Raw genomic sequence first — 7,856 nt, 5'->3', positions numbered from 1 at the left:
GGCAGGGTAATGTTAGCTGCTCAGGACCTTACCTTTATGTTGCAAATCATTTGAGGACCATAGAATGTGAAGGGGATTAATATGTCTCATAACTGGGCCTTGATTGAGGGATGAGATTGTTGTGTGCAGTCAGAAATCACAGAAAAGTGCTCATGGATGTCTTGATGCTACTTTGGTCTTCTCAGAAAGTGTGGTGAGGCACTGAAATGGCTTGCCCAGGGAGGTGGTGGAGTCACCGTCCCTGGGGACATTCAAGGAAAGGTTAGATGTGGTGCTTGAGGACATGGTTTAGTGGGTGACATTGGTAGTAAGGTGCTAGTTGGACCAGATGGTCTTGAAGGTCTTTTCCAGACTTAATGATTCTGTGATTCTCTGATCTGAGGACTGCTTTGCAAATGACTGTCTCTAACATGTACTGTAAGAGGAGTCAGAAAGCATTGTAATTGCCATGGCATCAGCGTTCTGATTAGTTTGAGAAGAGCAGTGAAAAAGGATGAATAGGATATCATCACAACTTAAAATCTTCCAGAAACAGTAAGGCGAGAGCTGCATATGCATACAATTTATGAGTGCTGATACCACGTGCTGAAAGTACTTTGTAACGTGTTTTCAGAAGCCATTTTAGGTATGTTCTTGATATTCTCATTATCCTGCCTGTCAACGTTATCTATATATATTTCTCCTCATTTGTTTCTGGATATACAGATACACACACGTGCATGTGCATAAATGCTATAAATACCCATCTGTATTTTCTGTGCTGAAGTCCATTTTGATTCCAAGTCTCATTTATTATCAAATTATTTAGTCACTCCAGTAAAACCTGTGAGCCATTTTGCCTAGCTTTTCAAAGAAGAGCTACTACCTCACAGTACTTGAGAACACAAAATGAAGCTGAGGAGGGGGGACCTGGGGCGTTTACCCTGGCCTAAGCTCTGGACCATTCTTCATGATTATGTTATGGTGAAAGGTTATAGATGTAATATTGGTTCTTGGGTCAAGTTAGCATCAAAGAATGTGGATCCCTGCAAGCAGTGTTGCACTAGTCAGTGGGTGCCTTTTGTCAAGAAAAGCACTAGACCACAGGGAGCATATTTTCTTTTTCCTTCCTACTATTTATTCTTTCACAGTGTCCACCTTTGCCTAATCTCCTCACTTCCATCAGGTGAAATATAAAACTAATCAAAGGAAAAGAAAGGATAAATCTATTTCTAGAGACTTTTAACATGAAGGGAGATTGACTTAGGACTGTGAAGCACCAAAGCAAAGGAAGGAGACTGTCAGCAGATAAACCCAATGGAAGAACCTCATATAACTCCCACATTATGAAAAACCTTTCCTCTGACTTCTAGAAATGCCGAATCAATTGTCAGATGAAGCCATGATAATAACCGAACAGAGGTGGCTCAGTTTGTATTTTCTGTTTTTGCATTCACTCTTATCCAGGTGCTAACTAGCTTAGACAAATTAATTTTTTTTTATTTTTTAGAATCTTTCTCAGAGGTCAGCAAGCTTTGGGAGCCTCCCAGATATTGAACTACCAAATACTTGCATTGTTTCTGAAAAGGGGCAGGCAGTGATTTAGAAAATAATGATCTTCCTGACAGAATTTGAGCCTGGAATTGGAAAAGGAAGAGAGTTGCAATTCTTCCAGAGTTTCCATCCCTGTCATTTTAGTAATTTGGGTAGCTGAAAGAAACTTGAAACAAAAACTGATCTTTTTACAGCTATCTGAATGAAATTCTAGCTTTGATTCTCTGAATGCCTGTTGGGCTTTTGAATCTTTTCTGCACATCTATATGGATTGCAAGCTTGGCTAGTTAGAGTCTTTCAACTTCTAGTAGTAGTAAATCTCTGTGAAAATCAAAGAAAAAGTAAGGACAATCCATGTCTGCCCTAAGACTCACTTGATTTGTTTGTGAGCTACCTTTTATCCTTTGCTGTTGGACATCTTCTAACATGTTTGATAACTGGCCTGCAGCCAGCTCTCTCACATCGACCACCCACCCTTCACAGTGACGTCAAGGAAGTCCCCGAGTTTGTGTTACTCAATGGCAAGGAAGCCTTTGCTATCTTTGACTACACAGATGGTGAGCAAAAGGATGGGAACCTTTGGATTGGACTGCATCCCTTGACTCTGATTTGTTTTTTCTTCTCAACAGAGCCCCTCTGTAACAAAGAAATCTTCTGTTCAGTATACTTGCAATAAGAAAATAATGTTCGGATTGATGACAGGTACTTTAACTTCCAGCTGATTTCAAAGTGCGTCATACTGCTAGTAGAAAAACCCAGCTGAAGAATGCATGGTGCTGTTCACAAGCCTTTCACAAGTCCTGCTGGAAGATCACCAGGAATATGCTTTATCCAGCTGAGCCCCGTGCAGTGTTCACTTCACAGGTCTACATCTCTTAACTGTTTTTTACCATTTTTCTGTGCTTCTCTTTTCTAGTATGCCTGTAGTACTGCTGGAAAGTTAGAAGTTCTCATTCTGGCAGATCACTTTAAAGATGTGCCCTAAAATACATTGTCAAGTATCGTCCTTCTGTAGACTTACTTGGTAAGAGGAAAAATGTTAACAGAAGCAGTTAAGTAAGTGAAGCACTCCATTTTTGTGACTACTTTCCCTCTCAGGAGCCTAACAATGAGATCATTTCCTACCAGGGAAATATTAGCAGTTTTCTTACAATCTCAACTCTCTGTTATCATTACGATAGTATCAATGATAGGAAAAACAGCAGCAGAGCTACCATAGCAGGGCAAAAAAAGTTTCCAGGTAGCTCCATTTTGTCCTTTTTTTTTTTTTTGCCATTGGTGCTGTGCTGTGGTCCTATGACTCTTCTGTCCTAGCAAAGTATTCAGTTCATCTAGTAAGGAATCACTCTTCAAGGAGAGTTCTGCATACCTTAATGCCACACATTATAGAAATTCTCCAATCCAGTAGTATCACAACCATCACAAAGCATTCCCTAAAGTATACAGCTTGTGTTATGCAGCCATCTGTGTCTATGCAAGCAGGTTCACAAGAGCATCGGTGGAGTCAGGAGAATCTACTAGTGTTTTGGTTTCCTTTTTTGTACTCAATATATTCTGCCATCTGCTCTTCAGCTCTTCCTGATGTTTTTATATTGTAAAGCTCTTAGACAGGATGTTTTCCTTTTTATTTGTTAAGGGCCTAGTGTAGGCTAATGATAAACAGGAATCCAATGCTATGATGAATATCGAGTTGCTTCATTTTCCTGATATTGTGGAATGTGCCATTTACTCAGGTGTGTGGGGCTAACATAGACAAGGAGGATAAAGGCTCCTGATAGATATCAGCTAATACTCAATAGTGGAATAATAGTATAACCACTAAGTTTTTATGATTTTGTTTCCAGATGTCCCCCCATTTTAAGTTAAGAAAAGTCAAGACTTGTAAGTTCATATTAAAGGACTCCTGCAAAGTGCAGTTTTGAATATTCATCTAGAGGAAGAAAGAAAGGTGCAAAGAGATTATTTTCTATGTGTTAATCCAAAATCAGGGACTACAATTGAGTTAAAATTTGCCTCTATTCAGAATGCAAAGCACTTAAAGGTATTCCACAGCCTTCATCTTTCACTCTAACTCAAATAAAGAAGATACAGGAGAATCAGACTGTTCTACAAGCAAGGTTACAGAGTTCACTTTTAAAAATATAAAACCTTCTAAAGTTATTTGCCTCAGATCACTGAGCAATTTTGAGAGATGATGGGGAGCAGAGTGGAAAAACCATAATTTACTTTTTGTGTTCCTTCCATTAACACATACTTCATGTTCTTAAACAAAACAGGAAGAACTATTGAAACATGTTACATTAATTAGGCATACATTGGGGGTAAAATTGCTCCTAAGGTTATAGGTGGAAGTAATCCACTTCATACTTACTTTTACAGCTTGTGCATAAATAAACATTTTCAAGTGCAAGTAATATGGCTTATAAGGGAAAGTCAAAATTACATTTGTACCTTGGACAGATCTAAGTTTCGATATGCATAGTTGCATGAGGAAACATGATTTGCATGTAATTATTATTATTTTTTTAATATATAGATGTGTACAAATTTTGAGCACACTATGGACAATGTGAACTTTCAGTTTAAATACCAATGGCTGAAGCAACACTTTTAAACAAAAGCTACACTTAAATAAAACACAGTGAAATTTTGAGATAAAACACAGTGAAGTTTGGCAATCCTAAAACAAGTATGTTTTCTAATTTTATTTTCCAACAGGCACTGCATACAGGAAAAAAAAATAAAATAAAAAAAAATGGGAGAGATCATTGGAGAGAAAGGCATGGGTCAGTAAGCCTCTTTTAAACCCAAATCATCCTTGAAAGTCATATAGTTGTCCCTTAGATATAGCCAGAGTCTAGAGCAACTAACCTGGTAACTTAGGCATCTAAGATGGCACGAACCCAAACCTAAATGGACATAAGGACAAACACAGAGGAGAAATTTGCCTTTTATTTCACCAGATTCAAAAGTAAGTAGAAAGCATGAAATAAATGGATTGCTCTCTTCTAAAAATACTCCAGCTTCTTTCTCTACACCATAATGTGTTCAATTCTGCAGGACTTAATATATATTTTTTCATTACAATCTGTAATGTAAATGTAAAATATCACATTCAGCCTTTCTACTTTGATTCATGATCAATTACTTCCTAATCAGACAACAGTCTGGAAAACAACCAAGAGGGAGAAAAATTCTGAAAAACCCCACAAGCATAAGTCTATACAGTTCACAAAATGTAGTTCAAGTCCCAGTGAAACTCGGATATTTACATGAATTTTAAATGACTTTCCCTAACAAAACAATCACATCTTTCAAGGAGACTCTATTTTGGAATTATTCTACTTTACGAACAAAAAATGTGGAAGGAAATCCAACACTGACATTTTGGAATTGATTTATATCCACTGTATTGAGTTTAAAATCAAATATGAAATATTTCATGTTTCTTCCAAAGAAATATCCAATTCCTTCCAAACTGAGGACTGAGGGAATTGCTGTGCATCTCCTAGAAAATGGAAATAAATATTTCTGAACCCCAGTTGAACAGCACTCTCTCTCACTTCAAATTCCAGGTCAATTAGTGAGTGAAAGCACTGTCAGATAAATATTTCTGTTCTTAAGGCTCAGCAAGGTGTATTTTGAGGCTGAATGCAGCACAATAAAAAAGTTGAATGTGTAGAACGGAAAAGGTATTTTGCAATTTCACACTGGATAGAGCACTGTCCTTATACCTGTAAGTATGGCTGGAAATAAAATCTGGAAATCAGATGACTATTTTAGTTAAAGTCGCTGTATTATGGTAAACTGGAGAACAAGAAAACCAGGGACCCCTGTGTACTAAAAAGGCCCTTGAAAAGGCTGATGTAGTCTGTTGTAGCTTTAAGTCATCCTGAGGCTGCTCAAACTTGTGCAGTAAACTTAATCAGGCTCAAATATTTCTATGACCGAGTTTGTCTAGACTGGATCCAGTAAATGAGTACTGGAAATCCTATTATTATGAGATATCAAAGATCAACCTTTTAGATGTAAATTTGTGTATTTTTCATATGCAGGATATTCACTTTTTCTATTCAGAAAAGAATATCACCATCATACAACCCTACCTAACTTATTTGCTAAGACTTTTTTTGGTCTAATGCAGTTGTGGAACATTCCGGTCTGAACAATAATATAAATGTGTATCATAAATGAAATCAACATACTTATGCTAATGAAAGAGACAGTGTTTTATGAAGACAATCAACAGCTTGAAAAACCAATGAAAAATATCTTTTGTTACTGAAACAGTAACAAAAATGTCATTGATCTACCGTGGAAAGCTGCAGAAAAGTTGCCTATTTATTAGCATTAAGTGGAGAAATAGAAAAATATATGAAATCCATTAGCTTCTACAAGTATTCCTATTGTTATTAAAATGAAAATACAATACTGAAAAATATGAAATTTGAATATATGAAGGAAAAGACTATGCAAGTTTGCAGAGCAACTTTAGACAGAGTTGTTCTCTACAGACCTGTAGTGCACCTCACACAGTTTTATGATGATGGTATTTTAATTTGTAATATTTTGTCCAAATAAAGCCTAACATTAGCAGATATGGACTGGCCAGCTGATACCTATGGTAGTGTATCCTCCTGTGCTTGCGTGATGCAAAGATTTTTAAGATAGTAATAACCACCCATACTAAAACTGAACATACCACAGGCAAGGCTAACTCCTACAGAAAAAATACTGTCTTCCGAGGAGGCACATGACTAAGACTTGAAAACCAGCATTTCATTCCTGTTTTTGCTACAGGCTTGTCATCCTGTATTTCAAAAGTATTTAAATTCACAGGGACTCATATATCTTTGTAATAATAACAAGTGCAATAAAAAGAAGTGTGTAATAATGCATTCATTATTTTATCTGCTTGGACAAAAGCTCTCTCTTACAAAGTATGGGTTCAGTGCTGTAGCAAATTGGTAGTGCTTTCTTGGCAGGATCTTCCATTGTTAATATAACTTGAAAGGGTGGTTATAATGTATCTAAAGCAAGATTTTTGTGTAAATGCATCAGGCACCACCATACCTTTTTTGACCTGCTAGTTATTTGCAAGTATCAGTATTTCAGGGAAATCTGAAAGTCGGTTTTCAGTTCATATGTTCTCCTATTTGTTGCTTCCAGATAATGATACAGTTGCTACCTGCATTTGAAAGCTTAACCTCAACAATGAAGTTAGTAGAACATTTAAACTGAATGAATTACAAAGTCATGCTCAAGTACCAATAATGTGCTTGTCTTTGAAAATTTAGAGTGTGCAGTTCTTAATAGGTGCAGATGTCCATAGTTTTGTGAATTGGAACCAGATGGACCACTGAGATAATTGGACTGAGTCTAGCAATGTTCTTGCCAGCAGAGACCAAGTCTGGAGCTGTGGAAATGCACCTGCAGATTACTCTTCACAGGTGAAAAGCCTACCTCTGAGAGGTTTGAATCACGGAAGATTTGTCCAAAATAGAAATTACTAAACAGTGGAAAGCAGCTATAAGTGTAGCAGTTATCTTCATTCTTCAACACTTAAAAATGCACTACTAAAATTCAGAAGAGTTTTGAAAAGAAGGATTTCCATTTTCCAGGGACTGAAGGAAATGTGCAGAAAGCCAGAATTCCAACAAAATTCTGGTCAACAAATTGAAGGAGTGAGTTGCATTAAAAATACTTCTTTAATTTGAAAAGCATCAGATAGTGAATGCTATGATAAGTTATAGCAAGTGAAAGACAGAAACTTTCCTATGCAGGGGTAAGACATCTCTGCATTATTAACCTGGGCTTTTTCCCTGGCTTTAACTTCTGTTAAACTGTTAACTTCTGTTAAACTGTTCTGTTTAACTTTCTTAACTTCTGGGCAAGAAACCCCACTGGTATCAACAGATTCTAAACCAACTCAGTGCTTGAAAGATTTTAAGCCTGGTCTTGCTTTATATCCATTTGTGCTGGAGCACAGGCTGTGCTCTAGCTCTAATTGAAAGCTGCAACTTTGAAATGATTGAATGCTTATAGCCCTCCAGTAATCTTCTGACATTTGTCGATCAGATTACATCCAGATTCCCTGTGACTGAAATGAAGAAAAAGATAATGATCCTGTAGCTTTGGAGTAAGAATGTTTTTGAATAAGCCCAAACACCAATATGGGCAAACTTACAACAGGTTGGGTACAGCTTGGCTGTGGGAAAATGTTGCAAGCTAGATTTAGGTTGACTTGGGGACTCAGAGCTCATATGGGTCGTTCAAGTTAATTGGGTAAATCAGTGATCTGTACTTGTTGCTGGTGAGCAACA

The sequence above is a fragment of the Aythya marila genome (genome assembly GCF_965140915.1).
Source record: "Aythya marila genome assembly, chromosome: Z".
NCBI classification, from domain to species: Eukaryota; Metazoa; Chordata; class Aves; order Anseriformes; family Anatidae; genus Aythya; species Aythya marila.
This window is presented reverse-complemented; position numbering follows the sequence as displayed.